Raw genomic sequence first — 20,095 nt, 5'->3', positions numbered from 1 at the left:
AATTGGGACCAACCAGAAAGAAAAGCATAAAATTCATAGAAATGTAGATTAAAAATAAGTTCCTTTGCTTTGGGAACTTTCAGAGAACAAAGAAAATGAATGTAAAATCAAAGGTGTAATTCCTCTGGGAAAAAAGGAAAGGTTAAGAAACCATGCAGAATATTTCTATACTATTGAGTGCATCAGGAAAGGAAGGCAGGAGGGACCAGCATAAAGACATGTAGAGGGATCCCTTAATACTGCAGTAAAGCAAACTGTAATTGGATTTCTCCCTTGGCAGGCAGTCCCTACCCTTAACTAACAGCAGTTTCACCTGGGGGAATGTTTGTGTTGCTGCAATGAGGATGCTGAGCTCTCGCATGTGGAGGTGTCAGTAAGGGACTGACCAACCTCGATTCCCACAATCCCCTTTATGGCACAGCTGGCACAGCACTCACACTGCTTTCTCCACCTATGCCAAGCTCATCAAATCTCTCTTTTCAGTACAGTGCTTAACGTTCCGCTCTTACATCAGGAAATGATAACTTCAGGGTCCATTGGTAGTGTTTTCCTGATCGCAGCATTACACCACAGCTCTGTCCTCTTACACTAAATGGTGCCATGGTGCTGTCCTACGGCACGTTTGTCTCTCACACTGTCCCAAAAAGGGTTCAGAAAACATAATTCTTTGTTTCTGTGCACCAAAAAGAATTGGAAGGCATGTGTGATTCTTCCTTTGCATGAGGATATGATTCACTGATGGCATCTTTATATAAACACATCATGTACTCCATCTAAAGGTGCTGTGTGCTCCAAAAGAGCCAAATATATTAGCATTCTTCAACCATAACTTTTGAAGTCAGCATTTGACTATTTTTGCATTTCTTCCAGGTTGTAGTTAGACAACTCCTAATTCTATGGGGAAAGCAAAGACTATAAAATGCCAGAGCTCCACTCTGCTGAAATAACATTAGTGAAATATCAAGTCCTTTATGATGTCATGAGGGATTCCTTAATGTGACTATAGCCTCCTAATGACATCATAAAAAACAAGTGCAACATCAGAAAACAGCCAAGGGTCATCAATCAGCCCATCCTCTCTTCTACTCACCAGGGGCAGCAGCCCAACTTGCTCCTATCTGCTTTTTATGAGCAGTGCTGTCTGCTGAATAGCACACAGAGAAGAAACTAATAATCATACAAATATCAGGGAGAGCGGTCAATCATCACCTGAAATGTTCAGTACACCTGAGGGAAATTCGGGTGCTGCTGCCTGAAGAGTCTGCAAGTTTAGCATGTAGAAGAGACAACATTACTGCCTTAGAGGTGACCTGGCATATGGGCAACATGCAACACGCAACACAAGTTGGTAATTCAGACATTTTTAAAATGAGACTGAAAAAGGAATTATTTGTTTGCTCTCTTCATTCTCTAGCTGTAAGTAAAGTTTTTTCCACGTTGCCCAGATACCCATCTGCATGTCCCATAGTACAATGACCACACTGAAAGACTTTGCATCCTCCAGCTGAAATGGGTGATGGTCCCAACGAGACACAGCAACTGCCAAATCCTCTGGCAAGAAAGGAAACAGCCTCCTCCTCTTTTGAAAGCACAGTGCCTCAGAGTTATAGCCTCATTATACTCTCTCAGGAACACTTGGAAGTTTTCCAGGGTTGGGGACAATATGAGGAGTTCCCCCAGACTCTCAGAAAAAAACCATGTAATATCACATAATGTGGTCTCTGGATGTTTCACGATCAGTCTTGGAGGGTGTTTAAAATCGAGCTTCTGCCAGCAGAGCACTGACCAAAGAAGGGTTTTTTTCCAGATAAGAAGGGGAAGGATCTGGTTCCTTAGCTTGTTCCTCACAATTTATACAAATGTTTATGCAGTGAACTCACAAGTGGGCAGGCTGTCGTCATGGTGCTTCACAGAGGGCTGCAGAAATTCCCCACCTTTGGAGGTATTGGGAAGGGGAATTTATCACAGTTCTAAAATTAACTGAACCTGGAGATTGTCTCTTGGCTTAACAGTGAGAGTGTCCTTGAGCTCTCTGACTCTGAACCCTTTCAAGGGCATGTGGGCTAGAGCCATCACCAGTTTTGTGTTTCACCTGCTTCCCTCTCTAAGCAGCTGCAGGGAAAAGTCTGTTTTCACAGATGATTTCTGATATGAAAATCGTGTTTTGACTTTAGTTCAGGGTTCCAGTGTCTCTAACCAGCCTATGGAGAAGCACACAGCACCCTTCTCCCCTCCTTTCCATACTCTTCAATTGATGCAGAAATGATCTTAGGGTCAAACAACAGGGCAACAGCTCAAAACAGGGTCACTCTGGGGGCCAAGTGAATTAAATCATTAGTAATGAAAATTGCCCACTTGCCAGGTGAGGGAGCAGCAGCCTCGCTGCCTTTTCCTGGGGTTTAGAAGTCTCCGTTACTCTGAGAGGCTTGTATCGTCTTCCTTGCTCCTTGCAGTGCTCTACTGGCTATCATTTGATGAGTGCCTGTCCTCAATTCCCCATCCTCAATGAGTGCTGGGCCACTCACTTCTGTGTACCTATTATCTACACCACCCTCCCCTTTGATTTGTCTACTTCTCAACATGAGGTAAAACCAATTTGTGTATTTTTTAAACACTGTTGAGGAGGTTGGAGGGAGCAAGCCTCTGACAAGGGCGTGCAGAATGGGACAGTGGCAATGGCAGGGGCTTGGCTGGTGCATGTTCACACCCTCATCAGCATGACTATTCCTGAGAATAGCAGTTCAAATCTTGCTGACAGCATCCACCTTGAAGGCAGCTGCTGGGACATGCAGCCATGCCCTGCTCAGGATGTCCTGTGTGGCATTTTGTGCAGTGGACAATAGGCCACACCGTCTGTGTCCCTGTTCTCAGTCCAAGCCAATCCTCTGGTCAGAAGGTCCCCAGCATGTCTCTCAGGAGAAAGTGATCTCAATGGAGCCACTGACCATGGGCTGACCACTGATTATCCAAGCCCAAGGGACCAGCTGATCCCCAGCTATACATCTTGTCACTTATTTTTTCATGCCTTGCCATTAGCATTCTCTTAGTTTTAATCTTGTAGGACCAAGGCAACTGCCATCCCGTGAAGCCTGATAAGGTCAAATACTTCCAGATCTGCTGCTGCACAGATTGTCTTCCCCAGGGTTTCTTTCAATTTCTCTTTCTTTTGATCCAAACAGCAGTCCTGTGCTGAATGGTGCTCTCAGACAGTTCATTAATTTAAGGACACCAGAGCTCAAGCACATCATTTACAAGTCAGCATGAAGTACAGGGGAAAGGAGGAGACAGTGCTGCTGGCATTTTCAATAAACAAGACATTCAATAATTTTAATCTTATTCCCAGATTATATAATCCCACTCTTGAAAGAGCGTTATTTGAGCAGACTGTCACATTAAATAGACACATTTGCTGCATATGTTAATTGCAGTGGAAAGCTGTTAAGCAAATAAGCTTGTTTCATCAAAATGTTATTCTTTTAGCAGGTCTGTTCCTTTCATGGATCTCCAATTCACAAGCCATGCTCTTCTGGAATGCACATTTCAGTTCAAGGCAAAGAAATGTGTTCACTGAACTGATCAATTTTTTTATCACGTTGATTTTTGTTTAAATTTTAAGGCATGCTGTGCCACAGAAGTATATTCAGGTTTATTTCTACAGCAAGGTATCAATGGAAAGATTTGAATCTATATGTAGAGAAGGACTAACAATGTATTTTCTTAACAGATATTAGCATTAATAAATCCTGGAGTGTATTGCCTGACACACCACACTCTAGTACTAGCCATTTACTAAGTTTTTTTATCATGTACTTCAGGTAAAAAGCAACTGTGTACAATCTAAGCACTGATCATATTTGTTAATACTATATCTTATGCAATAAAATCCCCTTAGCTGCACATTATTTTTGAATAAAATCTAGGGGTTTGAGCACATATTTCTGATTCAATGAAAAGAGGAATAAATATTACATGCTGGTATCATGGTGCTTCTAAACTCATACGTTTTAATTTCTTTAGACAAGTGAAGGAGGCTGAAAAGGAGAAGCCTATGCAAATTGGAATACACACAATCTTCTGACAATCACTGAGTCTGCATCTTTCCTCTGTGAAATCAGTAACAGCCGGTTCATTTCACATATAAGGTACGAGCATCAGTGCTGGAAATAGAGAGCAGGTTGGAAATGGACTGGTACTAAAGTGGTCAATACTCTCTCTTCCTTCAGAGAGGTAAAGAATATCAGCTTTTCACATACAAACTGGAACACTAATTAACATGTCTGAGTCAAGAGCCATTCTGGGGTAGCTGGTGGCAATTTTCAAGTGGAAAAGAAAGTTCTTCTAATGATTCCAAGGTTGCTGCACACAGATGTTCCAGAAAAAGGGATGGATGAATTTGTGATGCTAGGTTGCTTCTTGATCAAGGGGTAGCTTCCTCATGAACCAAGCTAGTTATCAACTTATATCCAAAGGAGATGTGTTCATTAATATAATTTTATAATTTAACTGATGCAAATACATGTGCAACTAATATATGATCTCTTTAGAATCTCTACTGGTCCAATAGTATACTGTCTTCTCCATGCATTGTGCCTTGGAACTCCAAAGCAGAGTGTGAGGCACTCTAGTTCAGCTCAAAAAGGATCTGCTGTAGTTCAGGGAGGCCTGGGTACTAAGCTTCATGATTTATCAGGTTTGGTAAGATTTGTGGGGATGGCTCCCTGGCTACCCTGCTCTCAGCCAGTAACTTGATACCTGGAGCTTTTTCATTGCAATATTCATCTTCTTGCTCAGATAATGTATTTATTAAACATTGGAAAGGACTTGCTATAACTTCACAAGTAGAAGGAAACCAGGAAGAATCTTCACACTAATCAATTATCTAGAATGTCACTGACAATACTACAATTTACCAGAGTTCACAAGACAAAGAGATATCTGAAAAAGCCAAAAGGACATGAACAAGGGATAATGCATCTCCAGATGAGGAAAAAACCCACAATGCTAAAATGTGGAAGAGTATCTGAATATGAACTCCTGGTGAGAAATACATTTTTATTTATAGGACTAATATGTTGCAAAACCTTCTGTATTCTTCAGAGCTGTTTCCAGAGCAGCATGTGAGACTGGGGATCATTAAAAGTTTGTGCCAACACTGGAGCATCTCCTGTTGAGGCACAAAATATAAATTGGTCTGTGACAGTAGGAGAGGCAGCAGGGAGTGAAACACACACTGCTGGGTGTTTGAGACTCACAGGTCCTGCAGCCCTCATCTGGTCTTGACGTGTACCATCTTTTTAAGGTTTTTTTTGATATGACTTCTCATTAGGTTAAGCTGTTATTTGTGTTCAGAATCAAAGGAGAAAAACTGAATGACAAGAATACAAAATATTCTATGTTCTTGTGCACATGTAGGACTGCGGCGGATGCCAAGCCCTTGCCTGCACCAGCTGAGCAGGCTGCACTGGGAATATCCTCCAAGATGCTACTTGCACAAGCCCTGTCAGCTGCTTCTGCTCTACCTACAAGTAAAAGACACAATCCTCCACTACACCAGAGATCAGGAAGACACAGCTGTATGTGGTTAGACAGGATTTAAGGTCTACAAATATATGTTAGATAAGTTTGTATTTTGGGGATTTTTTTTTTCTCTCTGCTGCCACAAAAGGTTATTGCTGACAGCTGTATATGAGAAATTATACTGTTTGTAAGGACACCATGTGAAATTGCATTACAGCCATGATGGCAATAAAAGCAACTGTTTTTTTTTGATGGAACCTATTATGCAGGGATTCAAGTCATGTCAAAAAATACTGGCAGTCTTAGATTTTCCTATTGCTGGAACTGGTAGAAATCTAGCCAAACTAAAGAAACCAACGTGACAAGTGATCCTGAAGGTCTGTTCTGAGAGGAAGAGTTGCATGTTCCTCGTAATGCCTATTCATGCACCTCAAACCTTTAGTTCAGTTTCTATGGTAGGTGAAAAAATGGGATATGTGATTAGTGCTGCCTTCCTTAATTTTTATTGTCAGATCCTCATGTGACAGAATAGATAACACTCCCTATGTCTCAGTTGGGAATGTCTTATTCTTGGGAGAACTTCCCTTAGAAAGAGAAGTGTGTATTGTGGCTTGGATAGATTCTACCTGGGTGAGCAGTTTTGTTTCCTGCTCACAAACCGTTCTCTGTGCTCTTGAGTAAGTCACTTATCACCAGGTGGTTCACTTTATCAAGCTCTCAGTTTGGACAAACAGGGCACCTACTTGACTTCACCTCAAGGCACTACTGTAGTAAATATTAATAGCAATTAATAGTACTTGAACACGCAAGGCTAACTGTGGCCTATCTCTGGCTGTTAGGAACACAAGCGTTGCAAATTTGCCCACAGAAACTATAGTAGTGTAAAACTGTCCTAATCACCACACACATTTTATCGAAGACACAGTTATGAAGCAGCAACCCCATCACTATTCCAGACTTGTAACTGTTGTCCTAGCTTTGCAAGCTGATTTATCTTCATGCACTTTGTTCTGTATGTTTAAAAAATGGCAAACACTGGTATAAAAGCTAATGGGAATGTCTCTGTCAACATACTGGTTTATATCTAACAAAAACCTCTGAATTCAGGACAAATATAAAGTAAAAATTTTTAAGGGGGATATTAATAATTTGTACATGTAAGTAAAGGCTAAAGACATTTGCCTTTTATTGGTGTCAGTAATCAGTATTCACTATATGCAGAGGGCAAAACCCTTATAAGCCTTTATCTGATTATTAGTGCATCGAGATAGGATATGGGCATCTTATTCAAAGGAGTATATAAAATTGTTGATACTGTCTGCCCTTTTCTCCCTATAAACATTTGTCAATTCACTCCCCGTCTGGTGCTCTGTGTATACACATGCCCAGGCTAATGTTAGCTGAGGTTGCAATATAGCTATGTTAAATAATTTTATCTGATTTGTTGGATGATGGTATTTCTAATGGAAAACAACATGGTAATTTCAGAATGTTACTGATTAGATGAAAATGATATTGCATCAAAGTTACTTCCTTAATTTATTCTGAAAAAAACAAGAAGGATTTCTCTATTAAGATGCTTAATTAAAATCTATCTCTCTCCACACAAAATCTTTACTTTGGGTCCTGCATGTGATGTCTGAAAAGAACAAAGGCTGATTAGCATCTTTTACACTCTGCTTTTCTTTTTGTCACTTAGACATTCATTGCAGCAATTCCAGCCAGGTTTGGAAGGACTGAGAGAAAGGGTGAACCTGGCACCTTTCACAAGAAGGAAGGACCTCTTCAACTAGCACAGCCTGGTCTTTCCCCTATTCTCTAAGTTCAGAACTCTTAGGGTTTTAATTCTCTTAGTACTGAATCTATAAAAATGTTATTTCTATTAGCTCTTTTATTGTTACCCACATAGTCATATGCTGAAATCACACCCACGCTTAACATACAAAACCGGAGAGCATCTACTGAGGAATGCAAAGGATATTTAGCAAAAACTTTGTCATCTTGTGCTGGTACAAACAACTTTTTGGTTGTTTTATTTTTTGACAGTAAAACCATTAGAAATGACGCTATGACTAGAAATCTAGAGAGCATTTCATGTTCAAGGATTCTGAATTTTAGTACTCCTCCTATTGCCTCTTTTATGTAAACTATTAACTGTAATTCAAGCCCAAAATATTAAAAGCAGTATAAAGATTTAAGGATTCTTTCATACCAATTAGAAATAATTTCTAGCTGTACTTCAATGAATAGGCTTTTTACCTTTTGTTACAGTGGGAAATCACTTTTCCCCTGTAGCACAGGACATCTGCATAGATTTGTTTCCCATTATCTTTAATGGCATCAGCAAATACAGAGTTCATACATTTCTGTTAAATATATCTGCAGTTGTTGGAATACCAGCTTCTAAGAGAATTACAAGTTTAACAATTCAGTTAACCCAAACTTACAATTTGATTAACAGACCAGTAGAATATTAAAAAATGATGTCACCTTATCATTCACACTGCACTTGAAAGCATAAAGGAAAATCCTCTGACTTGGTTCACAAGCAACCTAGAAATATCATGACTGCAATCTCTAATGTGCTGCAAAACACTAACATCTGAAAGGTCAATCTGTGCTTTCAAGAAAGTTTGTTTGTAGTGTTTTTAAGCTCTATTTTCACTCCCTTCCTGAATGTGTAACTGATTGTGCATACACAGAAAATACAACTCTGCACTGATAAAAAAGGCTTAATTATTTATTTTCAAACTTTTAATTGCCTGTGGAAGACTAATGAAGAGCAATATCAAATACTGACCATGACATTATTTCATTGCAGGTCACTGTCAAACATGAAGGTTAACCTAAAATGGAGAATTACATGATATTTTCCCCCTGCTGTTATTTCTCTACACTTTCTCCCTGAACTGTGTAGTCAAGTCAGACTGTGTGGGCTGTGACCTCTTAGTTCTCTGCAGGCCACAAGATCATGACATTATGAAAATTGTTTCTCTTTTTTCCTCCACTGTGAATCATATTCTTGGATTAGCTAAAAAGACATTTTAAAAAGAGTTATCACCAGTTTTGGAAAAAACAATTCAATTATCAGATCAGGACAGAACAGGTAATTTGTCTATCACTAGCTTGCCTGTATATATTGGAGTTCTGCAATGACCAAAATGATGTATTCTGGATTAGTGCGTCTCCTCCTCCTCATCCTCATCCTCTCTCTTCTTTCTAAATACCAGTGGCAATCTCAAAAAATAAATAAATCTCAAGAGCTACTCATAATTTTTGCAGTTCTCAAGTTGTCTGGTATTTTAAGCAATAAAATAATGCAACAAATCTCGAGCGAAAAATCCCCAAGTCTCTCCATTACTGTTAACGCAGCCACGGTAAGAGGATTCGCCCCTAAAGCTCTGACTATATTCTGAAGGGAAAACTGATATTATCAAGCACAGTTTCCATCTTTAATAGCTTTTTGTTTACTAGCTCTTTCCTCTCCTTTCTTTTTTCAGCTCCACTTAAGTGACTATATATAATCACAGAAATTTATTTTGCATTCAGCCTTTATATTGATCCCTGGCCCCTCTGGGCTGCTTCTTGCACCTCTTGTACCTCTGGAGCACCTCTTGCTCCAGAATACATTACAAAAGCAATTTTGGCCAACTGCTCCCACAAGAGTGGGCCCTTGTCAGGACATCGTGTTGATCTGGCTAAGGAAGGGAAGGGCACTCTGTGTTCCCCCTGTGCCTGATGCTAAACACCACCCCAAAGAAATCACTTCCAAGTGCTTGATTTTGACTATTGTAACAAAACTATTTTTGTTGGGGTTTTTGCCTTACAAACTTATAAAGATCTCCTTTGGAAGATTAAAAAACAAAGTCTGAAAGAATTAAATTGAATAGAATTGCTCTCAGATGATCTGGCAAGGGCTCTTCCAACTCAAATCTAATTTGCTGTGGCATCACCAGTGAACACGCAGAGCACAGTTCTCATGCACACTACACACCCTCACAGTCTGTACAGTTGCACCAGCAATTGTAAGCACCTACCTACAAATAACATAAGTTTTGCTTGTGCAAAACTTCAAGGCAATTAGGCCCATCCATTCTCCTTAAGTGCATATAGCAGATACCAACTGAATTTAGTGTGCTCTCTACTACACACTGATTAGCAGCCTGGTGACCACTTCAGTACCAGCACAACTGCTTTAATACTGCAGCATCCCACTTTTAAATGCATGCATTGTTATTTTTGCAGTTGAAATCAAGAAATCAGCTTAAAGTAAGCAGCTGGCATGACAGAAAAGAGGGCTGAAATACACAGAGATGTACCCAGTCAAGTGACTTCAGAACTGTGGCACCAGTTAACAAAGTGTTAAACTTAGTGGTAGACATTTGGTTTTGTGTTTTTTTCCCCTCTCTTTTTGTTTCACAGGGCAACATTTTTCTGTTGCAGAAATGGTTTTCTTTTAGCCACCACCATTGTATGCAGCAGGTCAGTCTCAGTCTGGTTGACAAAATATTTCATAATTTCTAAGGATTTTTTTGGTGGTTTTTTCCTCCCCACACATTTATGTGGCTTTAATGCCACTACTTCCACCTGCAAGAATCCAGGTACCTGCCTCATATTCCTCAGTGCTGTGAAAACAAACTGTACTGAAGACAGGCTCCTGTCAAAAGATGGATTGTAAAACATAATGCAGACAGGTTGAAACAGAGACAGTGTAGTTATACCTGTCACAATAACTTCCAATAAATATTGCAGAATAAATGGAAATCGTTGATAATAATTTTGTGTCATTATTTGGGGAACTATGCTAGATGGATCTTTTTTTGTCCCCCCAACCACTTTGAGCTGAAAACGCACTTAATAATATGATGGGATGTAGGATTAGAGAGTGTTACAATGTGACTGGGTGTAGAATCCTCACAGTTTTGTTTCTCGTTTCAGTGTTAAGATATTTTGTTTGGTTTTATTTTGGGTTTTTTTTTCCTTTCTCTAGTCCTGGCATCAAATCTCACCATTTCTGGGCCAAATGGATAATACAGCTGCATAGGACTCCTGAGAGGACTCTCAAGTGTCTCCTGTGCTGTTAAACCTCCACATTGTCTCAACCTAGTAGCAGCAGAGCTATGCATGCAGCAACAGGACTGAGAATGCTGCCTCTGACATCTTCAGCAGGAGCTGGTAAAGTCAAGGAAGGATTATTCCAGCAGGATAGGCAAGCCTGGCTCTCTTCTCCAATATTATAAACAACTGGTGAAAGTACATTAGGAGTTTTGCATTACTTTTATAAAACTGTCTTTGAGAGGACTTTGAAGCTGAGAAGTGCCATTGGCAAGAATATGAGATTCTGAGATGCAGAGGATGATGGTTTGGTTAACACACAACAAAAGTAAATGGGGATTGCCTATAAACAAGGACCAGAACTGCCATACTCAGAATGCTCCTCTAGTACTTCCAACATTGCTCAGACTCCCTGCAGGCTTTCATTTGGCATTTGTAAACAAGAGAGCAGAAAGGCAAAGTGGCCTTCAGGTGCCAGCAAGAGAATTCTGAGGCAGAGACATAAATATTTGTTCTGGGACAACTCCTCAGAGCTCCATGTTTCTTTCGATAACAACAAGGGATTTTTTTCTTATTGATTGCTTTTTGCAACTGAGCTTACCAAATAGAAGTTCCCTCAAATGATTCTTCCAACTAATCTGATAGAAAACTAACCTTGTTATATTTATTGACAGAACACTGAAATAAGTATTATAGGTCTAGAGGGAATGTTTCAGGTAATTGATTATTTTTTTAAGGAAATAACAAATGCACTGTATTCCCCTTGGCATATTATGCTGGGAATAATCTGGTAAAAAAAGCTTACCTTATACAAACAGAAACAACCTCTTCAAGTAAGAGGTTTGGGGCCAAGGAGGAGAAAGGTACAGTAGAAAAGTGCTGAGGGAAAGAAGCTATTAAAAATTATGTATAGGTCTGAAGAAGAACATTTGAAGCTGAGCAGAATTTTGCTCATTTCTGCTAAATATGGTAATTGGTATGAAAAAGCTTTTCACAAATAAGGCAACACTCAGATGCTTAAATGAGACTGTCTCACTTTAGCAGCATGAATTCATGAGCCACCACACACAAATAGCCAAATGGCCTCTTTTGCAAGACTTATAGGTAACACACAGATACTCAAATAACTTCCTAGAGCAGGTTCTCTGACTTCCTAAAGACAATAATTTGAAATAATATGAAATGATAAATGCAAATGTATTGCAGTGCAGTGCCATAAAGTTCCCCAAAACATTGTCACTTTCATTATCCAAACAGCTTGATGTTTCACTATGAGGACCTAAAAAGGCACTATTTTTTAGAGGTTTTAAAACCTGAAATGAGACCTTGGAACAGAAACAAACAGACAAAAACCTCAACCCAAACAACCAAAGGACATTACAGTTACAGTCTATACCACAAGTGAAAGCACACTGCAGAAATGCTACAAGCTGCATCTCAATTTTACTTACCTTGAGGGTCCTTCACCAAGTCAAAAGCATTGCTGAAATTGTGAGGAAGCTTTCTGTGATTAGAAGACCAATGCCTGATTTGACCAGAAAGAGAATCTGATTACACTCCTCCCACAGCACCAAGCATGAACCACCTGTGTTCATAGCTTCCAGCTAAAGAGCATTGCTACTGAAAGTAACTTATTCCTTGCCAGGGGTTATATCCAGTGTCTTTTCTGTGGACATTATGTACAGAGACTTTGCATGCTACTGAAAAAAGAGACGTGAAGCCTTCTGGATAGTATTTGTTCATGAAGAGCTACAGAATTCTTTCCAGCTCTGTTCTCTGTTAGAGCTTGAGTTCCTTATTGAGCATGCAGACTCAGAATTCCTGCCATAAAGAATTGCTTTGTACAAGTTTTGCAGCAATAACGATTTCTTCCCAGCATACTGTGTTTTGACCAACCTTGGGGAGTATTTATGAATTCACACTATGACTGTTATATGTAGACTGACCTAATGCTTTTGGTGCATTTTTTCCTACTGTCATTGTACAACTATTGAAAAGAATAAACACCTTTGGAAAAAAGGAAAACAAAAAGTACATTTTATTGGCAAAGCTGGCCATCATTTAGTTCCTGGTTACCCACTAACTGTCCCCCCACTGGAGCTGCAAACAATGTTTCTCCAGGGCTCTTTTAATGGTCCCAGTGAAAATGTTTTGGAAACAAATATGAGCAGAGTTTCTTCCTGCTGTTTGCTCCCTATGTGTGTACACACACGGACAGGGGAATGCCCTATATCTCTCAAATATTTCCATTTAAGACAGCACAGTCTCTTTGCACTGTGCTATTTGCACTCATGAATGTGGAGGGCTGGTATAGGAAGAAACAGAATTGTACAGTCACTGCTTCCAAAACCTCTTCCTGATCCTTAAGTAAAGGATTGTGGTCCTTGTCCTGACCAGTGTGCAAACTTGCTTCATATATTGACTTGAGTATATACTGACTATCAGTGCACAGCAGTATAAAGTTTCCTTTGTAAAACCAGATATAATTCAGGATCCATGCATGACCTTTTATCATCTAGATTTACTGGAAAATATATATAGAATAGTTCCAGTTGGACAGGACCTACAACGATACAGTCCAACTGTTCTCCAGTCTGATAACAAAGTAAAAGCGAAGTGGCAGAATCAACAGACACTTCGGGCTTGCACGCTGCCACCTCGTGGTAATTCTCACCCACATTCTAGAAATACACGAGCCCCGAACACTAAACATGAATGTAAAAAGGCAAAAATATTTCCTGGCATCCTCTCCTAGAACCACCAACAAGCCAAAATAAGCATGAAAGTTACACAAAGCCTAGTGCTGCTTTCTACTTTAAAGGAACTGCTCTGGTTGCATCTGTCTCTTCGTATGCAGCAACAGCAGCCAATGATGACATCCTAGTGATATTTTAGAATGGACCTCTTAAAATCTGTGAGAAATGAAATACAGGGATTAAAACAAATGAAGTAGACTGAAGAATTGTTAAAAGGGGCTCTGTTCTAGTACTGGTGCCCGTAGTCATAACAGCAAAATCAGGAAATGCGTAAGAGTGACCAAGCCAAACACGCGAATGCCTCACAACTAAGTGTGTGACAGAAATTCACAGCACACACGCATGATAGACCCAATAACCACCTAAACACTGCTTCCCCAGTCATCTTCTGACCTCCAGGGCAACACCTCTCCTTCAGAAACTCGTCCATTCAATTTTACAAACACATTGACTCTGAACTGAGGTAAGAGAGACCAAAGGGATAGGTCCCATTTGGTGTGAGTTGGTACAATTCCATGGACTCCACTGGAGATACACAGCTCTGCAGCAGGCAGCAAACTGGATCAGTGTGTTCCATGAAAAGAATTTGCACTTTGTTGCCTGGATGTTGATCTTTCTTTAACATACAATGTCAGTTTAGGTATGTATTTACCCAAGTTTTTCCATGCTGTCTTGCTCCTCTATATCTCAAAGATAATTCACAAGAGTTGCTCAAATGATAAAAAAGACAGCTATTGACATTTTTAAATATTTTTAAAATATAGCAGTAAGGACAAGCCAAATAGTTTTTTGCAATACTTTTTCTAATAGTAGTTTTTAGGTCATGTGAATTTCTATTTGCACACAGACTTAATCACATTGCTGCACATTTTGTTTTCTAGAACTCGGGGTAATTGGCACCACAAGGCAACCCTTTACAATGTAATACCTTGTGCTGGGCCACCATACTGCAAGACCACAGAGTTGATAACTCACCTACCAGGAGCTGACAGACTACACTGAAAATTGGAGGGGAAAAAAAAAAGAAGGAAGGAAAGAAAGAGCGGGAGGGAGACAGAGAAATACATTTTTAAAGATAACCTGGAGGCAAATATAATATTTATACTTATTTATCCTCACAGCACAATCATAAGCCCCAAAACATGTCTAATGAGGTGGAATTGCAAAATGGCCATGAGTCCTACTTACTTGGCTTCTCAGTGGTCTCTTTGCAGTCACATGGATCTATATTTTTCAACTATGTGACTGCTGCAGGCAAAACTCCTATAAGTAAGAGTGAGAGTCACAGCAAGTCCTTAACTCTCAGTGGTATTCATCCACAAAAATGCCAACCTAGGAAAAATGAGAAGACAGACCAAAAAAATTGCAGGGGCAATTAAACACTGCAGACAAATGTACTTAACACTTGCTTCATATTTGCAGGGTATCCTCTGCTCAAATGAACTTTCATTCACAGCTTGCTTCAACTCTTTGACTGGTCTCAACTCTTCAAGCCTTCCTAAAGAATGAGAAATATGAAAGAAATCACAGAATCATGAAGGTTGGAAAATACTTCCAAGATCATCAAGTCCAAACTTTGACCAATCTCCACCTTGTCGCCCAGACCAGAACACTGAGTTCCTTGAACACCTCCAGGGATGGGGATTCTACCACCTCCTGGGCAGCCCCTTCCAATGCCTGACCACTCTTTCAGTGACAAAATTCTTCCTGATTCCAACCTGAACCTCCTCTGGTGCAGTTTGAGACCATTTCCTCTTGTCCTGTTGCTCGTTCCCTGGGAGCAGAGCCCAATACCCCCCCGGCTCCACCCTTCTATCAGGCAGTTGTAGAGAGCAAGAAGGTCTGCCTTGAGCCTCCTTTTCTCCAGGCTGAGCCCTCCCAGCTCCCTCAACCTCTCCTGGGGCTCCAGACTCTTCCCCAGCTCCGTTCCCTTCTCTGGACACATTCCAGCCCCTCAATGTCTGTTGTGCTGTGAAGGGCCCAGAACCAGACACAGTATTCAAGTGGCCTCACCCAAGCCCAGCACAGAGGGACAGTCACTGCCCTAGGCCTGCTGCCACACAATTTTTGATTCGAGCCAGGTGCCATTGGCCTTCTTGGCCACCTGGGCACACGCTGGCTCACGTTCAGCCACTGTCAACCATGGTTTCCAGAAGATCACTCCAGATTCCTAATGTGCTGAAACATTTCCTTTTGTTTGAGTGTCCTGATCCATAATCATAGAATAGAGGGGGTTGGAAGGGACCTTTAAAGTTTGTCAAGTCCAACCCCCTCTGCAATGAGTAGGGTCCTCTTGAAATGGATCATGTTGCTCAGAGCCCCAGCCTGATCTCTGCCAACCCATCCAACTTGGCCTTGAATGTGTTCAGGGATGGAAACAGTCTTACCTATTGTTAAATGAGTTTCAGACATGTTTTAAGCTTGGCAATTCAGATACCCCATGCATAGGTACCACCCAGCTGATCACGGGATGGCTACAAATGTGTATTTCCAAAACAAACTTTCAAATGAGAAAGCAGAGTCAAAAAAAAAGGGAGAGCAACTTTCAGGATACTGTAATATGACCGTAGTAATAAATCATTTACACTCCCAAACCCCTACACTTTGCAGGCTGAAATTAGAAACATGAGGGAAAAAATTAAACCCACAGCTAGAGAAGTTACTGACAGTTTTAGCTGTGACTGTTTGAGTATCGTCAGAAGTGACTATCAAGTCTGATCCTGCCATGACATCTGAGAAGTCCCAAGAGACAACAGTTCTGACAAACTGTCAGAGCCATGAACACTCTCAATTCTAGCTGAGGTACCCCAGGTGCTAAGCACCAGTGCATGCAACAGCAGCACTGATCTCCATCTCTGCACTAAAGGGTTTATGTGACTTATTTTCCTCATTGCATTGCAATCTTTGTTGCAGGTTCAAGTATATAAAAAAAAAAGAGATTAATACCTACTAAAGGCTGTAGAAGACAGCATGAAGCTACTTTTTAAACTATTATATGAATGATCCATTCACATTTACTTGGAATAGACAGCTTGAGATGATAGAAATAGATCCCCAAGAGGTATCATGTCATAATGCTGCACACTGAAAAGTTCCATGCTAATCTCCATTCATGCTGGGGTCACAATTAGATTTTGCAATGAGTAAGCTTAATATCTTTTAAACTTTCTCTGACATTGCAGATTTCTCTCTCTTTCCCACCCAATTTATCAGCGTTTTTTAAAAGACAGGAAGAATAATTTTATCCTTTCTCTTTGGAAAGCAACAGAAACATCCTCCTTCTCTTGACCACCATGTTTTGAATATTTATGTAAGTAAACAATAAAGACAACAGAGAACTTACATCATTTGGATACAGAGCTGATTTGGCATTGGCTTGAATTCCTGTGAGGTATAAGATGACATGCTGTGTAATGTAAGAGCTGGAACTGGGTGCTGTTTTATAATGTTTATAATTAAAGAAATACTTAAGCATTTCATGGGATATGTCAAATCAGCCTTTTACATTTATTTTTGATCTCCAGTAGAAAACAGAGTACTACAAGTCTGGAGCCAAGAATTAAGCTTAATCTGCCTGATTCATTCACTGTGTCTTTCACTTCTAAGACATAATTTCAAATCTAGCCCAGAGCAAACTGACAGAAAATCTTTGTGATCTGAGTCATGGGAAAGGTCACAGTTAAAGAATTTCCTAAGCTTTAGTCTGATTTGAACCACAGTAGCCCATCATGTGGAATAAGTAACAGTCACAACACCTACAGTCATGAAATCTCTCACTACCCGTGCTCTTCCTATGCAATGTAATGACACTGACTGGGTCCCTAAAAATCTTCTAATGAAGAAAAACCGTGCAGCTTCCCTGCAGACAGAAGCCTGCCTGTTTCCAGATGCCTTCCCTGCTGCCCATGAGGATGGACGGCTTGGCAGGGTGGGATCCTGCTGGGTTTGGGAGGCCCTCGTGTACATAACTTGTGACATTGCCACCTGTGTCAGGGGAGCTGACCTTTTCAAGCCAGAAGGGCTGGCAACTGTGACACAGGTTCCGTCTCCTCCGTGCACAGTCAGTGACAGTCACTTGACCCTCCTCAGCAGCGAGCGAACGCCCCGTCCGCAGGCAGAGAACCCCACCAAGCTTGTCTGCCTTATGGATTCCTCCCCTGCACACACAGAGCCATCCATCTTTGTCTGTGTGCCTCACAAACAGTCAGATTTATATACCTGGGGGGGTTGTAAGGAGCTTATTTATTACTTGTTTTCATTTAATGATCTCTGTCATTCTCCCCTAGGAATCCCCACATGCACTATGCAAATCCTATGAAGCCCCTGGCAACAGTGCAAATGCCGTGAGCAGCAATAGCTGGTACATCAGCACTTCGAGAGCAACTCACCTCCTGAACTGAGTCCTTCTCTGCACTGCCCCAAGCCACCTTCGTTTGCTGATGGTGTCATTCCCCTCCCTGGCAGTCTTCTCTAGGATCCAGAGAAGGCTTGCTCCAGGTTCCTCTACCCCTCACCAGTAGTTCCCAAATGGTAGTCTCTGACCGCCCGCCCGTCTCCACAGAATGCTGAGAGCTCACAAGGTCACACCAGGAAAAGAGCAACAAATCAAACATTTCTAGCAACTATCTTTAATTTAGGCAATAACTTTGACTGGATGATATGGGCTATGTATGATCAAATATCTGAGGCAAGATGGGTAAGATGAAGCAAGAAGTGGTCAACAAATCACAATTAACCCGTTTGACAAAAGAGCATCCACAATATGGAGAAAAGTGTGAGAACTGACAAAAATTCATTCTAACCACAGCATTGCAGAAACTTAGGGGCAGTGGATTGACCCTGGGACTTGGAAATGTGTGTTTCTTTGCAATGACTTCTATAACTTTTGCCAGTACACTTAGCCTTTCTAAATCACATTTGCGTATGCGTGATAAAAATCATGAGTCACTGTTAAAATGAGGGAGGTCTGAATTACAAACAAAACCATGATCACAGTAAGAATCACTGCTTTTGTTAGGGAAAAAATTTGATGCTTCTCATAACCCCTTGTCACAAGATTCATACTGTTCAGAGTATGACAGCCTTGCTAACAAGTCAATGCATTATTTTGAAAATATATATTTAATTTCAACTTATCCTTCATTATGCTTATGCCTGTCTCCTTTTAGCTCTCTGCATTGCTGCTTTGCTATTCTAGTCCACATGATCTACACTTTGATTAATTAATTTATTCTGATTATTTAACTCCTTTTTAATTTTTTCATATTCTTCTTCCTTGATTTTTCTTCGTTTATCTCCCTGTCAGTCTTTTCTTTGCATCTCCTTCTATCTGCTCTCAAGAAATGTTTTTTATTTTCATCTCTACTTCTTCCATTTATTAACTTCATGTATGGAAAAATATACACTAATACCTCCAGGGAAAATAATCCCCAATACAGACTCTCAGCGAGGGAGAGCAGATCCAAAGAAGCTGCAGTGCTGCAAGAGATCTAGCAGAGACAGCAAACTGAAGATTAGATATGGTTTTGCAAGATGATACAGCTACAAAAATGGCTAATGAAATCTTGTCATCATATGCAGAGGCATCACCTTGTGTTACAGACCAGAGAAATTTAAATCCAGCCTTGTAGGGATTTCTTATTAGCTCACAGGGAATACTGCATTAGGGTGCATGTGATGTGCTGCCTTAGCAATGTGCAGTCTACAGAAATACCTGGAGAGACAGATATTGCCAATATTCACTGCAGAACTGACAACAACCTCACAGAAATCCAAACAGGATCAACAGAAAAACAAGAAGAAGCTGAAAGGATGATTGCAAAAAAAAGATGGAAAATTGTTGAATAGCACTCAGCTTGGTCAGGAAGGTGTTACAGAGCTCACAAAAAATGGCAGATATAGAACATATCTGATTATCAAGGAGGAAGAAATGCTTTTTCACAGCATGCACAAAAAAATAAAGTGAAAACAGGATAAATTAGGTTAAGCTTAATGAAAAACTTGAGGCTTTGGAAGAGTCAGGTGAGAGGCTTGTAAGAGCCATCACTTGGGACTTCAATGGTAAGAAAGAGATTTTATTTTTTTTTAATTGTCCCCAACCATGTGCTGAGGTGTTACACTTCGAGTGTTTCTATTAGAAACAGTAACTTTTCATTTAACTTACACCCAGATATTAGAACCTCCTTCTAAAATATATCAGTCAACAAGCACCTCATTTCAGTGACCTTCTTCCAGATTCACTCACAGAAATTAACACTGGATAAAAACATGGATATTCCCTCCCTTCAGCTGCAATGTTGTTTGAGATGCACATTCAACCTTGGAGCATAATGAGCTTTAGCTGCTACTTGACCATGCTGTAAATCAGTGTTAATAAAAAGATACTATAAATAATTAACAGTAATAATGTTGTTGGGCCAAGGCCTTTTATCAGACAGTTGAAGAAACATTAATGAACCATGATATATTTCACTAAGGTTAACTTGAAGCTAAAAATGCTACCCTAGTGCATGGAATAATAAGCATGAGAATGACCACCAGACAGTTTGCTAATATATAACAACAATATTCTTACTTGATAAACTACAACTTCAGAAAAGGTTGGTTCATAGGAGCAAGCTTTAAAAAATATTGGAAGCATTCATTTAAGTTGATTCATGCTGATATGCATTTATATATTTTTTTTCTATTCTTTCTTTCTTTACCCAGGAAAATGATTTTTCTTCCACAGCATTGGAAATGTCTCCTCAAATTGTCACATGAAGTTA

At 40.2% G+C, this 20,095-nt stretch overlaps 3 long non-coding RNA genes across 4 annotated transcripts in view; 2 read left to right on the top strand and 1 right to left on the bottom strand.

The window, feature by feature from the left end:
- Positions 1-12,212, bottom strand: part of LOC135402106 (uncharacterized) — a 63,025-nt gene extending 50,813 nt beyond the window's left edge. The window contains exon 1 of one of the 2 annotated variants that reach the window (XR_010425027.1): positions 12,024-12,212. This is a non-coding gene — a long non-coding RNA (uncharacterized LOC135402106). The remainder of the gene's footprint in view (positions 1-12,023) is intronic. The other variant, XR_010425026.1, reaches the window with a different exon arrangement.
- LOC135402107 (uncharacterized) lies at positions 1,048-8,784 on the top strand. The gene is made up of 3 exons (XR_010425028.1): positions 1,048-1,416; positions 4,018-4,142; positions 5,413-8,784. It is a non-coding gene; the product is annotated as an uncharacterized LOC135402107 (long non-coding RNA).
- Positions 12,213-16,560: 4,348 nt separating the features above from the next.
- On the top strand, positions 16,561-18,284 carry LOC135402323 (uncharacterized). The gene is made up of 2 exons (XR_010425086.1): positions 16,561-16,638; positions 17,615-18,284. It is a non-coding gene; the product is annotated as an uncharacterized LOC135402323 (long non-coding RNA).
- The last annotated feature ends 1,811 nt before the right edge of the window (positions 18,285-20,095 follow it).

This window comes from Pseudopipra pipra, chromosome 24 (assembly GCF_036250125.1).
Source record: "Pseudopipra pipra isolate bDixPip1 chromosome 24, bDixPip1.hap1, whole genome shotgun sequence".
In the NCBI taxonomy this organism is placed as follows: Eukaryota; Metazoa; Chordata; class Aves; order Passeriformes; family Pipridae; genus Pseudopipra; species Pseudopipra pipra.
Note: the sequence above shows the minus strand (reverse complement) of the source record. Positions and strands in the feature narration are given on the sequence as shown.